This window comes from Crocodylus siamensis, chromosome 2 (genome assembly GCF_052110815.1).
Source record: "Crocodylus siamensis isolate JL-2025a chromosome 2, ASM5211081v1, whole genome shotgun sequence".
Lineage (NCBI taxonomy): Eukaryota > Metazoa > Chordata > Crocodylia > Crocodylidae > Crocodylus > Crocodylus siamensis.
Genome location: NC_143396.1, coordinates 107,912,334 through 107,932,401, shown reverse-complemented (window position 1 = coordinate 107,932,401; position 20,068 = coordinate 107,912,334).

The following is a 20,068-nucleotide window of genomic DNA, read 5'->3' as shown; positions in this document are numbered from 1 at the left end:
ATTAAAATAATTGCATGAATATGTTCTGGCATTAATAGACACTTACCAAAAGTTGGCTACACTATTTCAGGTTTCTCTAGATTAGAAACCTTTTGCAATTTTTGAGAAAAAGTTACTTGGGTGATCATTTTCTACCCCCACACCAAAGGCATATTGGTAACAATTACCATATTTGCGGTATTGCCTGACTGCTGAAAACTATTTAATCAGCCCTCATGGATTATTAGTATTGCCAGCTCTTTTAAGAACCCTTTTAAAACAGTTCTTGATTTCGCTGATATGCTGCAAATCTATTGCCATGCAACAGCTTGACTATAAAACATGTATGTTTTGTGATGCACTTTATGTAGGGTTTGTAGTGTTTACCTGTTATCGCCAAAGTCTTGTGAAAATTTGATGCAACATCTCTTGAGGCTGTGTTATGAACAAAAGTTTTAAATATCCTTTGTGACAAGTATCAGAAACCCCCCAAATTCCCGCTTGACTGCTGCTAGTTTCCCTTTTACTCCTGAATCAGCAGCTTGCATTTGCTTTATAATTTACACAACAGTTCTGTTTCCAACTCTACATTTTATTTCCCTCTCCCTTTGGGGAAACCACAAAAGCAGGAAAATGACCTTCATGATAATGCCATTGAGACTGAGAGTGTTAAAGAAATCTCATTATCAGGTTACATCCCCAGTTGGAAATAAGAGATTGCTTAGTACATCAGGTAGTAGATGTGCTTAGCACATCAGGGGCATGTAAAGTACAGCCCGAAGGCCAAGTGCAGCCTTCTGAGTCATGTAATGTGGACCCTGGCTGTCCTCTTCCTGTTCCTATGGGGTGAGGACAGAACAGGTAAACATCAAGTTGTTATTGCTAATGACTCGACCTACAAGGAATGATTTTCTACCTATGCAATATAGAAAGATAAAAAGACAAACTAATATACCTAATTGGACTCATAATGCGTATATAATTGTATGCAAACCAGATGTGACACTTGAACTGTTTTTAAGTGAATACACAAAATTTGGTGAATTACCTCACAAGCTAAGCATGCTTACAGTATATGCCCTAGTGCAGAAAACTAGTATGCTGAACCAATATCAAGTTTTAATCTGAATCTGGAACTATTTGATGAAAAGCGAGCGAAGGGGTCCAATAGGGACAAAATTTATTTAATTTCTTTTGTGAACTATTACAATCTATTATCAGCTTATCCTTCCTACTGCATTTCTCACCTTCCAGGTAATCCTGAAAATTCTCCTTGCTCTTTTTACAGCCTGGCTCTATACCTTTAGGAATGCTTTTTTACATTTACATACAAAGGTTTTCACAGGCTACTGTTCTATTTACCCCACCCCTCAGGCTGGATCTAGACCATGAGGCTCCCTGCAGGCCAGATTTGGCTGCTGTCATGGCAGCCATGAGCCACTGTTGCTAGTCCCTCACCACTAACATGCATCTCCTGTAGGTGTCTGTACCCCAGATTTAGGGGAGGAGCCCACTGCCAAATTTTCCTGTCCTTCTGTGAGCTCCTCCGTCCAGATGACATGGTGCCATGGGCAAGATATTGCCCATGGGCTGTACATTTGACACCATTCATTACAAGCGTCATCTTTTTTTTTCCAGACCTGAGGAAGTATATTTTGTGCTCAAAAGCTTGTCTAACATCTTTCCAACTATGCAGATGGTGCAGCACAAAATATCACCCCACCAAATATCCTTGCCTCTTACATATTTTGAGGACATCATCACTCCAACTAATCCACGAAATACTTGTGGCTTTTTGTTGTTCAGAATTTCACCATTTGATTTCAAATTATCTTCTGCTTTGGCTATAAAAGTCTAAACAACTGTAGTTGCTACAATATACACGTGATTAATTAAATCCACTGGCAAATCCAAAAATAAAATTAGAATATAAAATTTTACAGAGCAAAACAGTTTTAATTAAATGTAAATTGTTTCTGAGTTGCTAAAAAATAAACTATATCCAGCTGTGCAAATTACATGTATATTTGGTATAAAATTCTCATTTCATACGGTTGATAAAGGTTGATAATAGGTTAACTTTTGTGGCAAAACTGTAATAATATTACAAAATGTAACATAGTAACATCCATAGGACTTACATCAATGAAATCAGGGTTTCTTTATTTATATTGAAATTTTGGCTCTGCGTTAGGTTAATTCCTTTGACTCCCCAAAGTCACGCCTTTTCTAAAAAAACCCAGAACCAATGTGATAGTGAAACTTTACTTAATATTACCAAAAACATCATCTAGAGACAGTCATACAAAGAATAAAACTTTTGAGCTTTCTATTTTAGTAAGTTTGGCTGAAGATCATCACAACTTTAACCATATTTTATTTTGCTGATCCTTCCTTTCCAATAACAACAAAGACCTTGAAATCATAACTAAGTGTTGGCTACCTGACATGCACATAAGCAGAAGGTTACTTTTGCACATAAGCAGAAGGTTACTTTTGTAAGGAAAAGAAGTGCACACGATAATTGTCAAATCATTTAAATCCATTCACTTTTTCAACAAAACCCAGAGTCCTTTATATGGTTGCAATAAGTTTAAAAACAGAAATAGGTGGAAAGAATGATTTGTAGTAGTGGAGAACCTTGATACAGTATTGGTACAGTGTTACAGAAATGTGATGTAACAACAAAAACAGTTGATTATTCCAATTGCAGATTCCTAAATACACAGGAAAGAGACTAGGATGGAGACATGGAAGAGCAGTGTGTCTGAGGCTAGGGACAGACATTACACATAAACCAGTTTAAGTGATCAAAAACTGCCTTAAGGCTGTAACAGAACAGATGTTTAGTGCACATAAACCAGTTTAAAATTTTTCAAAACTGGTTTGAGATAAACCTGGCTGAATGTAGTATCAGATTTAACTGATTTGGCTCAAACCAGTTTATGCAATGCCTGTCCCAGACCCCTTACTGGTTTAAATTAAATCAGACTCCCCCAGCATTCTGGCATGCTCTCTGGGCTGGGCAGAGCTCTGTTCTCTGCTCCAGTGAGCTGGGCTGACCCCTCCCCTCTGCTGTCTAGCTGAAGCTGGGGCAGGGTGTGACCAGAAGCTGACCTGCTGCGGCCCCTGAGGGAAATTCCTGCTCTGTCCCCTCCTCACCTCCACTGGCAAACTGTGTAGATCCAAGCCCTGCACCTATGAACCCAGAGCTAAGATCTGCAGGACCAGACTGAAAGGTGGGAAGTGTTGGCAAAGACCAGACAATCAGTACACATACTGGAGATGTAGTTAAGGGAAGTTGCAAACAGCTTCACCAAAGAATGCAGAGAGCTACATACCTAAAAAAAGCCTTTCTGAATGGCTGGCTGTAAAGAAACACTCTGCCCTCAGGATTAGTGAAACTAATTCTTGTCTTCCTGGTTTACATTTTAAGTTAGACTAAGTTGTGTTTTACTGGGCTGTATCTTAGGTTAGGCAAAGATTTTTTAGTAGTTCCCTGTTGTATGCTTTGCAAATTGCTGTGTTTAATACATGCTTGCTTCAGAGGAAGGTCTTTTTCCCCATTCTCACTCCTCAGTCTGGCAGCAGCTGCCTCTCTCTCCATCCCCCCAGGTGGTGACTGGCATCCTATGTGTTGTGCTAGCTCTGTCTGGTGCCTGGCCATGCCCCCCCTGCTCCAGCAGGGAGGGGTGAGAGCCGTGGAGGGCCTCCTTCTTCCCTCCCTTTTGGCAGTGGCTGGCAGGCTTGCTCTAGCACCCCCCAGCTTCTGTGTTGAGCCACTGCAGGCACATGCCTGTATTTCCTGATTTAACAGAGAATGTTTATCCAGTTATTAATCAGTTTAAGCTGCACAGCTTAGATTAACCTGCAAAGAGTGAATCAATTCAGGGTCGGGCTTTTTGAATGTCTGTCCCTAGCCTGAAAGATTCCACAGAATTGATAGTGGTTCACTTGCAGAAATATTGAGAATACACTCAGATATCACAATATTAAAAAATAGGCTTGGAGCCAAATAATACTTTTTAAAGCAATAAATCACTAGATTCATATGTCCCCTTAAAGTGCTAGAGGGGCTTTGTTATTTAATAACATATATGTTAACAAAAATATGCAATTTTTTAATAATGAGCAGACATTCATCCAGACAGCAGGGGATAGCTGAGGTTATGTTTAAAAAGAGGTTCATGCAGGGAGTTTTAGAGTACTAAGCGCTGCATTTTAACAAGAAAATTGATTAAAATGTAATTAAAAACAGAATTACAAAACACGTAGAAAATCACAAAATGATAGAGTTTAACCAGAACAGCTTCAGCAAAAGAAAATCCTGTCTCATGAGTCTCTCAGCATTCTCTGAATATATCACTAAAGTAGTGGACAAAGAAAAACTTGTTGATATAATTTATTTTTAGCTTCCAAAGGATTTTGCCAAGGTTTTATACAAGAAGACAATAAAGAACTGAAGTAATCATGGAGTAACAGACAAGGTATTGCCATGGAACAAAACCTAGCCAAAAAGCAAAGTGTAGGAATAAGTGACAAAAGGTTAATAGCAGAGTGTGTGTGACTGAGGTTTTTTATCAGTCTCCCTACTACTTAATAGTTTATTAATAACCTGAAAAGGAAGTAGTTAAATTTGAAAATTGTAAGAATGCAATTAGCAAATAGGGTTAAGGTTGGTGACGACCAGAAAGGATTGTAAGCGCTTCAGACAGAACTCAACCAGCTAAGTGAATGAGGAACAAAATAGAAAATAAAAATCATTGTCCGCCAATGAAAAGAAATGCACATTAGAAGGAAACTGACTGTATCCCTCACAGGATTCCAAATAAGTTATTTCAACTCAGAAAAGGATCTGTACATCATTGTAGATAGCCCAGTGAGGATAATATCTGCTCATTATGCAGTTTTAGTAAAATGAATGAATGAATGAACGAATGAATAAGAGGAAAGACAGACAAAACTAGCATACATCAGTAATGAAAGATGGTAAATAATTCAAGAGTCTGGAGGGATTTTCAGAGGAGAGTGGGGTAAAAAAAAATCACCTAATTTATTTAATTATGACAAATTGTTCCAGTTGAGGACCCCCCCAACCTGAAGAAGTCAAACTTATTTTAACATTTGACAACAGACAACCGATGGGTACTTTGTATCAGTCTTTCATCAGGCCCATGGGACGCCCCTGCCCACTGTGGGTCAGGGAGGCCTGGGTGAGGGAGATTCCTTACCTTCCATCGAAGCTGACCTTATGAAGGAACACCTTGATAGGCTGGATACCTTCAAGTTAGCCGGCCCTGATGGCTTACACGCAAGGGTACTCAAGGAGCTGGCAAGCATCATAGCTCAGCCCCTGGCACAGATCTTTCAGAACTCCTGGTGCTCTGGTGAAGTGTCTGGAAAAAGGCCGATGTCATGCCTATCTTCAAGAAAGGAAGGAAAGTAGATCTGGCAAACTACAGGCCCATCAGCCTGACCTCTATCCTGGGCAAGGTGTTGGAAAAGATTATCAAAGAAGCCACCCTTAACAGAGTAGCTGATGGCAACATCCTGAGGGATACCCAGCATGGGTTTGTTGTGGGTAGGTCTTGCTTGCTTGTTTCCCTTTATGACCAGGTGACCTATCACCTGGACAAGGGGGAAGAGACTGATGTCGTATATCTTGACTTTAAAAAAGCCTTTGATCTGGTATCTCATGATCACCTCTTGGCAAAAGTGGCTAACTGCAGCCTCAACCTCACCACGATCTTCTGGCTGGGGAACTGGCTCCATAGTAGGACACAGAGGGTGGTGGTTGATGGAAGCCAATTGTCTTGGTGCGCCATCACCAGTGGGGTCCCTCAAGGCACTGTTCTAGGGCCTATGCTGTTTAAAGTCTTCATCAGTGATGTGGACATTGGTGTCAGAAGCAGACTGGCCAAGTTTGTTGATGACACTGTGGCAGGGTACTGAGACACCTGCTACTTAGGAAGCAGTAAATAAGGAGCCCAGCTGCGGGTTGCCAGGGCAACCAGTAGAAGTCAGCTGACAGGAAGGGGCAGGGCCCCTATATAATTCCCAGGCTGAGGCCAGGCAGAGAGTTCCCTTCCAGCAGCCACAGAAGAAGGAGCTCTGCTGGCCTGAAGAAAGAGAAGAGGCTAGAATACAGGTACAGCTTCAAGACTGGGGGAAGTATAGAGCACCCCTGATGTGTTGGGACTAATGTTATAGCCAAGCAGCCTGAATTTATGTTGCAGCCAATGGGCTTGAGTTTGTGTTGATGGTTTACTGTTTACAACTGGTGCTTTAGGTGAGGCTATCAGGGGTTGGAGGAGGCCTCATTGGGGACCACGGTAGCGTGAGGACCCTGGCACCGGAGAAGGCGCAGCATTTTGGGTGCACTGACCCTGGTGCCAGGGAAGGGGAGTGGAAAGTTGGAGGCCAGGTAGGGCTGAGGCCGCCTGAGTCCTGAAGGGCAGTTCAAGACCCCAAGGAGGAGAGTTGGGGCCAGGCATGGCTACAGCCACCTGAGCCCACCTGAGAGTGAAAAGCCCCAGACCCAAAGGGGCAGCGAAACAAGCCCCAGAGCCAAGGGGGCAGTGAAACAAGCCCCAAAGCAAGGGGGCAGTGAGACATGGCGGCAGAAAGCCAGAGCGCCTGTTGGGCGCAGTTGCAAGAGACATGGCGGAGGAAAGCCAGAGCACCTGTGGGGTTCAATTGCGAGACAAGGCTGTGGAAAGCCAGAGCACCAGAGGGCGTGGTGAGAGACGAGGGCTGTGGAGGGCCGAGTGACAGAGTGAGAGCTCAGAGAGTAAGGCAGACTGAACAACATCTGGTACATCAGTGAGGCTTGAGATGTGGTACAGAGGTGGTTGGAGCCATGCATTGCCTATAAGGCCAGGGTGCATGGAAACCCCATTATAAAAACAGAACACATGACAGCAGGAGAAAACCATGTCCAAGATGATGAAAGGCAGCCCCCCTTTAATACTTAGATCAAGACGTGGCAGGTGAGATTTGAGGGTGCTTGAAGTAAACTTGGCACGGTAGGGGGCGCTAGGGGAGATCACAACCTCTCCAAGGACTCCGCTCCATGACAAACACCAAACTCTGGGGTAAAGCATCCATATCTGAGGACAGGAGATCTTGACAGGCTCATGAAATGGGCAGATGAGAACCTGATGGTGTTCAACACTGAAAAATGCAAGGTTCTTCACCTTGGGAGGAAAAACCTGTGGCATGCTTATAGGCTTGGTAGTGCTACGCTGGTTAGCACTACAGAGGAATGGGACTTGGGGCTCATGATTGACCACAAAATGAACACGAGCCTTCAATGTAATGCTGCAGCTAGTAAAGCAAGCAAAACGCTGGCTTCTATCCATAGATGTTTCTCAAGCAAAAACCAGGACATCATTCTCCTGTTGTACTCGGCCTTGGTGAGGCCGCAGCTGCAGTACTTGTCCAGTGTTGGGCTCCACAATTCAAAAAGGATGTGGAGAAGCTTGAGAGAGTGCAGAGGAGAGCCACGCGCATATTCAGAGGTCAGGAAAACAGACCTTATGATGAGAGGCTGAGAACCATGGGACTCTTCACCCTAGAAAAGCGCAGGCTCAGGGGTGATCAGGTGGCCACCTATAAGTTTATCAGGGGTGACCACCAGGATCTGGGGGAACATCTGTTCACCAGAGCACCCCAAGTGATGACAAGATTGAATGGTCACAAACTCTGCCTTGACTGATTCAGGCTGGATATAAGGAAGAACTTCTTTACTGTCCAAGCCCCCAAGGATTGGAATAGACTGCTGCTGGAGGTGGTTCAATCTCCCACTTTGAATGCCTTCAAGATGCATTTGGATACTTATCTTGCTGGGATCCTATGATCCCTGCTGACTTCCTGCCCGTGAGGCAGGGAGCTGGACTCGATGATCCTCCAGGGTCCCTTCCAGCCCAAATGTCTATGAAATCTGTAAAATTTCCAAATGAAACTTTGAGTATTGAACTCAAAGCAACTTTTCATTTCTAATATCTTCTCATTTTTTATCTTAAATTCTGTTAAATGCACCACAATCAGAAATGAAATGTTTTTGACTTTTCAAGTTGCTGAATGTTTTATTTTCAAAGCCTTAGGCTGACCCCTACTATTACTTTTTCAGAATTTCCAGTAAAGTTAAAAATCAATTATTCAAACAGCTTTAGTTCACAAAATAATGACAAGCTGGAGGTACTGAATATAACTCCCTTTGCATGGACAAATGCTTTATAAATGGGATGAATATGAAGAGACACAATAAAAGTATAAAATCATGGACAGTGCAGGGAAGAGGCACTGGGATCTTCTTGCTGTCTCATACCATAAGACAAGGAAGCATTCAATGTACTTTAAAAGTAATAATTTTCCTACAGTGTACAATTAAACTGTTGAACTTGACTGCAGATTGTTAGTCTGACCAAAAACTCAACAAAGTTCATAAAGGAAAATTATTTAAATGAATATAAAGAATATCCAGAGATATACTTAATGATCATACCAGTTTGGGATGCCATCAAATTTGATACTAATGGGGTTAAGCCAAGTTCCTGATAGTTTGGATCAGGATGAAACCTTAATACAGATCACCCACATCTGTCTACTTGTGCATACTTATACCATCTTTAGTAGCATTTGGGACAGCCCATTGCCAGGATACTGAATTACATGGACCTTGGATCTAAGCATAAAAGTGTAATTCCTACTTGTTCAGTTCCTAAACCCAAGGAAGTCATTTGTAGATCATCCTTTCCCCAGTTTATGTCCCCATTTCACTTCCACCAGGGTCAGATATATTATTACTTGGAGGGTTATTCTGGAGGCCAGAAAAAGGGTAGGTACCAATGTTTGGGGAGGTTAGGGCAAGATTAGATCACATAAAAATGGCCACCCAATCTAACTTAGTTTGCCCAGATGAAGACCTTCCACTAGTTAGGTCGATCTAAGTGTGAACTGTCCAGAAGTTCAGGACAGTTAGATTGCTATAAAAATGGTCAATCAGATCTAAGTTAACCTTATCTCCAAACTATGTCTAACTTAGATCTGGTTAGCCATTTTAGGCTGATCTAACTGATCTGAACTTCTCTATAGTTCTCAGTGCAGCCCCAAGACTGGGAAAGCCTAGCCACCAGTCCCAGCCTCAAAGTTGTACTTTTCCTCCCCACCCTGGCACCAGGCATTTTTAGCCTCCCATTGTTTTCCCCCACCCTCTCCAAATTAACAACTCCCCACTGTGGACCATCCAGTCCCCCCTTGAGCCCATCAAACTCCCTATCCCACAAGCTGCTCCTGGTGCTGGTTTTACCAGCATTTATCAGTTCTGGAAACTGAGAAATTAAGTCAGCATTGGGGGAGGGAGAGGAGGGATGGAGGGGTGGGGTTGGTGTGTAGTGTGGGGGTTGTTAATCTGGGGTTGGGGGCAATTGAAGGGCTAAAAAATAATTCCTGGTGCCATGGGGTGGAGGTAAAAGCCCCCCCATTCCTCTCTGCCCCACTGCAGACCCAGTGAGTCCCTCCCCCCGATCCCACTAAACTTTCCCACAGACCCTGCCTTTCCCCTGATCCCCCTATGGGCCCTGATTCCTCTCCCCCCAATTCCCTCTTACACCCTGAAGACCCCATCTGTCCCCCTGATCCTCCTGATCCCCCATGGGCCCTGCCTGGTCCCCAATTCCCTACATAGATCCCACCTCCCCTGCAATCCCCCCCAATCCCCACTGCAAACCCTGCCTATCCTCCTCAGTTCCCCTAATGCCTCCAGCACCTGTTTGTCCCCCAGACCTTTCCAATCCCCAACACACTAGCACCCCCATCCTAATTTACCTTAGATCAGGTAACCATTTTTAACTCAACTTAACCTTCCCCTAACCTCCCCTAATGTCTGTATTCACCTAAAGTGAAACAACAATATAATGTATTCAGGCAGTTTTGTTGGCAAAAATCCCTGTAAGAGGTCAGTTGCCAACTGTGATACACCCCAGCTCCAGCTGAGTGCACCTCTAAGACATACTCCTAAGCTGCTCTCAGGTTTAGGGGTGCCCCTCAGCTGCAAACCCCTTTCTGCTAACTGTTGCTTGACTACCAAGAACAGACTGAGATGCTCCAGACTGAGATGCTTCCTGACCTATGGAGCCTCGGCTATAGCTGTCTCACCCAGACCTTAACAGCTTTTAAGAGAGGGGATTGTGCCAGCTAGAAGAATCACACTTTTGTCTAGTGATTCATTCAGGAACGATGAATTCTGCCTTCCAGGAAAGAGGCCTGCCTGTATGGTTAAGGCCTCTAAAATCACAGTCACCACTGACAGGGTGCATCTACATGTGCATATTAATGCAAAGTAATAAACTCTGGTGCATATTGCATCAGAGTTTATTTCTCTCAGGTGCCACATTTACACATGCACCTGGGATTGAAGCACGTTTAGCTGAATTGGAGCAGCCCCGGCTGGAAGAGGGGGATCACACACAAAACAAACTCCACAGCAGGATAGTACTTGTATTTACAAGTACTACCCTGCTGCATATTTATTAGTTTCCTGTGTCCTAATAGGGCTGCACATGTAGATGCCATGTATAGATGCCAAACTGTTCACTGCATAGCTAATTAGGCAACTCCACAGTAAATGTCTTGTATAGTTGTGCCCACAGTGAGTTAAATGGATAACAAATGGATTTATTATATATATAAGAACAAGCATGAGGAAACAATAATCATATGTAGACATTCAGACAAATATATAAGAATAAAACGAAAGAAAAGTAAATATCAAAACAATTACTTGGTCTATAAATGCATCTTAAATCCAAGGATGAGGTTCCTAGCCAGAAAAGCAGTTTCTGTCTCTGACCACTCTGCTGGGACCTCCTGCAATTTCTTCCATCAGCCTGTTTTCCTTAACCAGCTGGTTGAGGGACTCCAGTGTTTCCCTAGGCCCAGGAAAACTGAAGAAAAAACCCTGCTTTCAAGGCAAAGCTTTAGTACAGTTTCTAATCTGGTCATTTGCATACTTCCTCCATTGGATTCTCCGGGAGCCCAGGCCATGCATATAACTTTCTACCCCTTCAGAAGTGAATGTTTACCACAGCAGGAACGTTTCCCAATCTAAGACCAGGAGAATATGTGTATCCCCATAATACTATCTTTTATGTAGTGCTCCTCCCTCTTCCCCCCCAAAACGTCCCTTTCCCAATAGTCTGGATAGCCAGGTGCTATTCTTACAGCATTTAGAATGTAAATTCATTACTGTCTGGGAGAGTCCATGTGCCTCAGAGGATGCCCACAAGAATGATGAGTAAACAGCTCATGTTGAATGCTGATTCTTAGTGATTACTGTTTTTCAGCAGTGTAGGCTTTGGGCCTCTCCTAGGTGTCAAAGAAATTCCTAGTTTGTTACTTGAAAAGTATTATCATATGGTGCAATCCTGGTCCTAATCTAACATATAAGAAATATATTTTATATCCAATACCACCATGTATACAAACATAAGGATGATAAGGTTAAATAAAGCTTGATGCTATCTATACATAGGGAGACTACACGTGCCATTTTAGAAAAACAAGCTCAACAAAAACAGGTGTGATACCTCATGAACCTTCCAGACCATAGTGAGGGTTCATAACACTGGCTGGTGGCACTTAGGATTACTTTGAGCAATAAGAGCTATCCTAAGCTGTGTTAAGAGCCTTTAGAGGAGGAGAAATGGGGTAAAAAGTAGAAAAATATGTCTTTGTTAGAGTTATGGCACAGATTCACGATGCAGAAGGGGTATATGTAAATTGCTAAAGATGCTCCAAAAAACCCCAAACAAACCAACCCCCAAAACCCTCAAGTGGGTAATGTGGTATGCGTAGGCCTTATACTGATTCATTGTGCAAGGATCAATTTCAACAGTTGGACTGTAGATACCAAATAATTTTACAACATCAGCCAAATAGTCACCTGGTGAAAATGACTTTTGAGTCACTCCTAAACCAATCTATGTTCAGACTAGGGGTGTAAAACGGAACGATGACTTACTGCCCGTACAAGGATCCTTGCAGTAGTCAAGGATCTAAATCTTTTATAAAATGGGTATGCATTTCTCCTTCCAAAACAGAAATCACAGAACATACAGAAATCTAGAATAATGCCACTGTAAGCACTCTTAAAAGCAACAAAAGTACAGCAGGGTTTTCCAACTTTTAAGCAGCTGAGAGTTGCACTACCATGACCCACATGCCTTCTGGGTCACACACTGCCTGGATCCACCCTCCTATTATGCCAGGAAGCCCGGGGTCATGCATGTGGGCATTGCCTCCCTGCCCCTCCCATGGCTATGTTCATCTGTGCTGCACATGGATGATCCCTCTCCCCCAAAGCTGTGCTCCACTGTGCTGGATACGTGGATACTCCCTATTGTAATGTATCTTGCCATGACCAGAGGATCCCCTTTTCCTTCATTGCACTGTATTACTCCATACACATGGATGACCTGCACAGCATTACAAGTATGCCCCCAGCTCTCCAAATTGTAGGTTTCACTGCTGTGTCCCACCAAAGGGTGAGGCAGGACATAAAACCTGGAGGCTCTGGCTGCCACTCCAGCAAGAGCAATGGAGGGGAGTGCCGGTGGGATGGGAGCTGGGGGATGCAGGTGGACAACGCTGACGTACAGAAAGGCTTTCCATCATTGTAGGGTTCCTGACACCACTTTAGTTCGGTTGATGGGTTGAACATAGCTTTGATGTTCTACTATGGATTCATTTTTTTATGCATGAGAGAAAGAAGAGTAAGAGAAGCACGTTGTAATCGAAGCAGAAAAGTTGGAAGCTGCATATGATTAAATATGGTATCTCCCTTTTTTTCTCTCTCTCTTTTTAATTACATTCAACAAAACAAGAAGCAAAAGCTGAACTGTGAACTGTAATAACCAGACCATCCATGTATAAAAATGTTACAAGTAGCAACAGGTTATGCATTTTCCAACTAAAGGAAAAATGAGTGTTCTTATGCAGGTTTTATCATTTTGCTGCCATTTTGAAAAATCAGTGTAATTTGTTTAGAAGAGATAAAAAATGGAAAGACACTGGTTGGTGAGAATGTGAATATTTTTAAAACTGCAGAAGCTTTTAAACTAGTGAGATTGTCTGAAAAATGACACACAGAAAAATGCATTATCAATCCATCTGTTCTGTGAAAGTTTATTGGTTCAAGGAAGTGATTTTGCAAATTTTATTTTGTAAAGCTGTCACTTTCTTTCTCCACTTGTTTCATCAAAATAAGATCAGGAACTGCACCTTGATAAAAAAAACATTAAGGAGGCATATGTTAAAACCTGTAATTATAAGCACAAAAATATGGGGTTTTTAAGTTTTAAACTTATAATTATATGCTGAATGCCCCAAAATAGGGGGAATCAAGGTAAAATAGACTTTCAGACATATCCGTGAAGATAACATAACCTTTTGAATAATAAATTACACTGACTCTTACTCTAAAAAAATTTCCAGAATCTACCTTTTTGAGATATGCTAAGAAGTTCCTTTTTAGGCTTCAAAGTGGTGGTTGTCTTTGTTGTTCAGTATGGTATGAATTTGGTTTATTCTCCTTTATGGCAGTCTGTCTAACTGATTGATTTTATTGGAGATGTAGATGCTCAAATGAAACCACGTGCAGGGATCATTATATAATCACATTTATAGATAAAGTATTTTTAAAAAATGTTCACTTCTTGCTATTTTAGTGGTGCTAACAATATGTACATATTTTGTAGATGGAAGAACTGCTCGAAAGGGACCTGGGAGCCAGCCACAGAGGACAGTGTTTTCAGTAATAGTGTATAACAACGTGATTATAGGTCCATAATTCCAACACAGCAACACATTTCTTATGAAAGTATAGTAAGTATCAATTTGCCCATTATCTCTAATGAAATTAAATAATGCATATGGGGCTGCACATTTAAAGAATAAATACACATTAAAATTCTTAACAGTGTGAAGATTAAGACAATATGATTTTTAAAGCTTTCATTCAGGGAGAAAATAGCTTATTGCTTGCTTCAAGTAAGATTAGCCAGAAAAATCCTCTTTTACACCTCTAAGAAATCTGAGTGGCAACAAGCAAATATTTTAATGTGGAAAGATTGGTATTGGTTTAATTAAACGATGGCATTTTTGTTGAAAGTCTTAAATCTTTAATTACTGGCCAAAAGCACTGAGTATAACATGAGTTATTTACAGAGTCATTGTGAAATACAATGCAATATTTTGTTATAAATATTTTATTTTGCAGTAGCAAAATGGCTTCACAGGAAACAATAGTAATTTGCAGTAAGATTGGTATTTCCTACCATATTTTAGAGCCTGATCCAAATCTCAACCAAGACAATGGAAAGATAACTACTGACTTTAATGGGGCCTGGATCAGGTCCATAATGAGGGCAATACTACATGTAATAGTTAAGGTGAAATGTTGTTTGGTGATTTGAATTGGCTCAAGAAATTTTCATCACTTCAGCAAAGGGAATCACTGAATATATACATCTTAATTGAGGTCTCAAATAATCAAAGGGATTTTGAAAGTTTGTGCCATATAGCTGCGCTCCTTGGCAAAACTTATATTGACAGCAATAGTAACTGTATGCATAAATTGACAGTAGGTCATAGCTGGTTGACTCAAGATTTATTATTTTATTTTATTCTATTCTATTCAGGTCTCATTGTGCATGTTCTCCCATATAGGAACAAGTGTTCACAACTGGCACTATTACATTTCAAGGCCCTGTTGGTTTAAAGCCAGAGAGCCAGGGGTGGAAGTCAGGTTTCTTGAGCCCCAGCCAAATGTGAGTATGTTCTCCCTTATCTTTCAGGTCAAGACTATTTAATAATCTTTCACTGCACAGAATAACATGTTAGATATGATATTTTGTCAGGAAGCTGTGCAGTGCTGTCCTGAGCCCCTATAGTAATTCCCTCTGGAGAAAGAATGTTTTCTGTAAACGCTAACAGCTAATCTGTGTGTACAATAACAGATGAACAAATAAGATTAGAACAACACTAGAAGAAAATGCATAAGCCAAACAGATGTATGAAGTCATTATTTGAGAGATCCAAATGACTGTAACATACAGTAAATTACTCCCTTCTTTCAAAGGAAAAATAGAAATGCAGCCCAGAGAGAGTCATCACAATGAACTCTAGCCAGTAATTATAATACATAAACAGTCATTGTCATTCCAGGAAAATTAGAAATAAAACCATCAGAGACAATCTTCAGAGTGAACCAAACCAGGTAAAGCCATATAAATATAGCCACATGAGTTTTCTGATTGAGTCACCCCCAAGTCATTTTGTCTTCCGAAGAAAAGAGATAGCTGATGAATCTGCACAGATTAAGAGTGATCGCCTGAACAGTTTTGCGACAAATAAAGTTTACAGCTCTTTGTGCTTTACCTTTACTCTAAGAATGATAGCAACAAATTCTGCCTTAACTTACACTTTGTGCAATTTCATTATTATCCAAGCCACAGCACGGGGTACTGTCATGCACAGCCATCTCTGCTGGTCAATGGAGAAGATAAAATACTGCTTTTTTCACCTTTTTGCTTCAGTTCTTCCTTGAAGACAAAATCTGATTTTTTGCTTGTAGGTCAATGTAGAGAGGAACTCTGCCCCACCCCCCTTTTTTTTTTCTTTTCTTTTTTGTTAATTAAACACTGAATCCAACTATTCCTGGTCCTGCTGGCATGGAGCCAGCTTGCCCTCCATCAGACAGAATGTCTGAAGGAGGAAAGAGAGATTAACACTAAGCAATTCATTATGCAAGCTTGGATGAGCCAAGTATGGAGATGTATTCCTTAGACTGGGGTTATCAAACATCTGACTTGCAGCCCATATCCATCCTGCAAAACAGTTGCACTTGCTTTGCAGGGCTTCTAGAGGTCTTGAGAATTCAGAGAAGCCCATTGGTGAAATGTAATGGGATGGGAATGAAGGTGTGAAGAGCTGTGTGAACCCTCACATTACTACTGCTACTGTTTCTGTGGTTACTGTCAAAGAAAAATCTTTGATTTCAGATGCCGATGGCAAAAAGGTCAAAAGGTTAACATAACATATTTTGTCATCATAGTTCCATATTCAGCCCTCCCCCAGCTTAAATGTAAAATACATGTGCAGTCATTCTTGCAATGAAACCTGAGGAGAAGTAAAAAACACACAAAGTCTGCTCACAGTCATAATTGGCAGTCCTGTAATTATTCAAGCCTGGTGTGTTGTGATTGGCTACCTGAAAACCTTTAATTTTGGAAAGATTTCCACCTTCTGTGGAGACCTCCACGCACACCCAGAAGACATAGTCAGCGACCTGGCCAGTCGCTGACCCCTTCCCACCTGTGGCGAAAAAATTTCAGGTGTTGTATCCGAATTTTTGTCGACTCATCTGTTCTCACCAAGAGCTCACGAACGTCTTTAAACCGAAGTTACCTGTACGCTTTGCTGAAAATCTGCACCAAGCAGTTTATGATCTGTGCAACGAAAAAGCATCTGCAAGCTGAACTGAACTTCTCCTTTCTCACTGTGTAACCACGACTTCCTTCCTACGCCACAACTCTTCTGTGGTGTAAGTAATAATAAATCTTTAACCAAAATGCATTTAAACTCCCTGACTCCTCTCGCTTTTCCACCTGTATGACCACCGTATCGTACCCGTGTCCAGCCGGTCGTGCCGACCCAGGCTCGCAGGTCAAGGGTACGCTGGTCCTCAGACTCGACAGCTACCACTGATTCTACTGCCACTTATCCTGCTGCTGGGTCTAGATCCTGCCTGGGTTCAGATTGATGCTTCGTTCAGAGAAGGTGGATTTCAAACTCTTGCTCCACAGCCTTCTAACATAGTATTTTTAGTTAATCTTGGTTAGTCTCATAGTTCACGATTTTTTTTGTTTTGTTTTCAGCTGCAAAACCACATCAGAAGAAGATACATATTCATTAGCTAGATTTTACTCTTCTTCTGTGTAACTAGGTGATATAGTTATGCTGTAGTCATGAGACAAGACACAGCAAACTATACTTGTTTATTAATAAAGTGGTGATAACCCCTAGTATACATTTCTGTGACTGACTTGGCTTCAACAATGTCTAATAATGTATGCAGTTGTTTTTTAATTAAGTGATGTACTATTGTTTATAACAGTTTATACTATGAACCCAAGTTTACACACCAGCAGTTTGACAATTACTGTACACTGTAGAACTTCTGTCAAATCTCTGATTTTCATGAACCAAGATCCTACACTTAGATTCTGTACATCTTTTCATTACTTTGATATTTTCCATTGTCTTCTTAACAAAGAGAAAACCAGCAGATTAATCTGATGCTACATAGCACACATGTACCATGTTTTACAGGATGTGAGAAGGTGGTCTGTGCATAAGCAGCTTGCAGTATTCCATCCTTCTATAGCTTGTTCCTTCAGGTTTTCCTGTACAAAGCGTGATCCACATTCCTGATTGATCCTGTCATGAGATCTTTGAAAGCTTACTCTACAAAGGACTTTGAGTAAATGTCAAAGCATAATTCTAATTAATTAATAGATTTAGTAACCTTAATACTGACACCCATATAAGACAGTGGAAAGGGGGAAGGGGAAAAAAGAGACTTCCACATAAAGGTTTAATTTTATCAAGTATAGACCATTCTTTTTTCATTCTTTGGGGCTCCATTTGCCCCTGACAGTTAAAGGAAGCTGGCACCATGCAAGATCAAGTCCTGAGTATAAAATTAAACATGTTGTTTATCTAACAAAAAACAAGGCATTTAAAAAATGGATAAAGTTTCCATACTAGGTTCTTGATTCAAGACTCCCCACTCCCTGCCCCATGCTGCTAGAGATAGGAGATTTATGATGGAAGTGATAATGAGCCTTCCACGAGGAGAATGCAACTGCACTGCTGTGTGAGTACTTCCTCTCAAACTATTTTCCAGAAAAAGATTTAATATCAAATAGTGAAAGTTTGGCTATCTGGCCACTGAAATTTATTAGTGAGCTCTAATATGACAATAGCAGTAGGGGCCTGATCCACTGAATTGGCAGAAAACCTCTCATTGATCAGTGCTCATTAAATCCAGCCTGTATGAAGTCGGAACCAATAAAGGATGTTGGAGTTTGAGATATATTGCACTGAAGTGACCATGAAAGTTCTATAATACCTTATTAAAACCTTAATATATGGTGATGGTTAGAGTCAGTCTTTGCTCAGTTTTTTCTAATGATTAAATGTCATGATAAATATACATGTAGGAAAAACACTCAGAAAAGACTTCTGCAGAGTATTCAAGGAAATACATTCATTTTTTATATTAGAATCCTTGTATTCTTCAATCTCAGATTATTTGTATATATTGGTTGTCATGTGACCGCTTACCCAATGACTGATTCTGAGAGTACCCGACACAGGACCTTTTCCCTCTTCTGTCACATCTTGATATTATTAGACTTTTTAAAGAGGGGGTCCAGTGCTGTAGATACATACTTTCTCACTGAGGGTACTCACAGTTTGAATGCAGTTAAAGTTGGGGCTCTGCCTCATCTACACCCCAACCACATGCCAACTGTTGGTGTTGAGGCTTTATGATCTTTTGCCGCAGCTCTGGCTTTTTCGGATCCACTCAGCAGTCATCAACCTATGTCCTGTCTTCTGATTCTTCAGTGGGTTGCCACCAGAGTCTCATGAAGTTTACACAGCCCTCTTCTGGCCGGTCACCTATTTCCCACTCTCTAGGCGCTATGCCCAAAATTGGGCCTAACTAAAGGGACTACAGGGACACTGGCCCAATGGACCTCTCCAAATCATAAACAAAGAAAAATAAAGAAGAAAGCTTCCACTACAGAGGAACTATTTATAAAGGGGTTCACCACACCCCTTTGGATTTATATTTTTTATCTCCCACCTTTTGGGAGATGGCCACTGAGCAGGAGTAGAGCCGTTGTTTCTGCCTCAGCTCGACGGGGCTTTCCTGCCCCGTTCAAACAGGGCCCCTGTGGCCTGAGTGCCTCACTGCCTTGGTACCCTGAGGCAACTTTGCCCCATTGTCTGTTGGCCTGGAGGTAGCCATCTCTTCCCTTCTTTGGCACTATCAGTGCCTTTTAAACTTCCCACGGCAGCACCTATGGCTGATGTCATCAGCTGGGGACTGCCTAGTTTGATTGACAAGGAGCTTATAAACCCACCAGTATAGCAGCATTGCTCATTGCCTTGGCCCTATCTCTCCCTGCCCTCCTGGTAAGTTTTTCCTTTCTCCAAGGGTTCTCTGCTAAGTTTGTTTGGGGTCGGCCGGGGTTCCCGGGGTACTTGGGTGCTGTGTACAGTCTCTACTGTCACATTGGTACATAAACCATAATTATTTATTATTAATTGGGTCTAAGAAGAACTAATGTGGCTGTATACCACTATAAGTGCTTCTACCACCTTAGGAAGTTTGAAACATTGTACAAAGTCCATGCGCTTCCTTCTTTGTAGTCCATGTTCATTGTGTTCTATCTGTTCTGTATATCCCATAAATTCTGTTTTAATCACTGTGGTATCCAAAGGTCTTTAATCAGTAAAGTAACAGGTATTAATATTTGTCACATCTTTGTCCTAGAAGGAGAATTTGTTTTAGCAATGTACTGTTTTAACATGTATTTGTTGTTGATGATAATTATGATCACTTTTTATCTTTTATTTTGTAATATGGGCATTTTCCTCTGTGACAAAATCAAAGATGGAAAAATCAAAAAAATCTGTGGGGAGAATTTTGGTGGTCCTTAGTGCCTGTAAGAATTAATTCCACAGTCTTTGACCTCCCATTGAAAATTCTATATCCTGAAAAGACAAAAAGAGGAACCGAAGAGCTCACTATAGCTCTCATCTTTGAACCTGAAGACATTTTAATGTATATCCAGCCATTAAATGCCTTAAAGTGACACCTAATCTGATTCTACCATGTTTACTTGCATACTCAACACACCTTTCCAGACAAAATCACCCCTCAAAAATTGAAACGCTTATCTTAAGTGGGTGTAGGTTGTAGCCATGTTGGTCTAAGGACATAGGCAGACAAGGT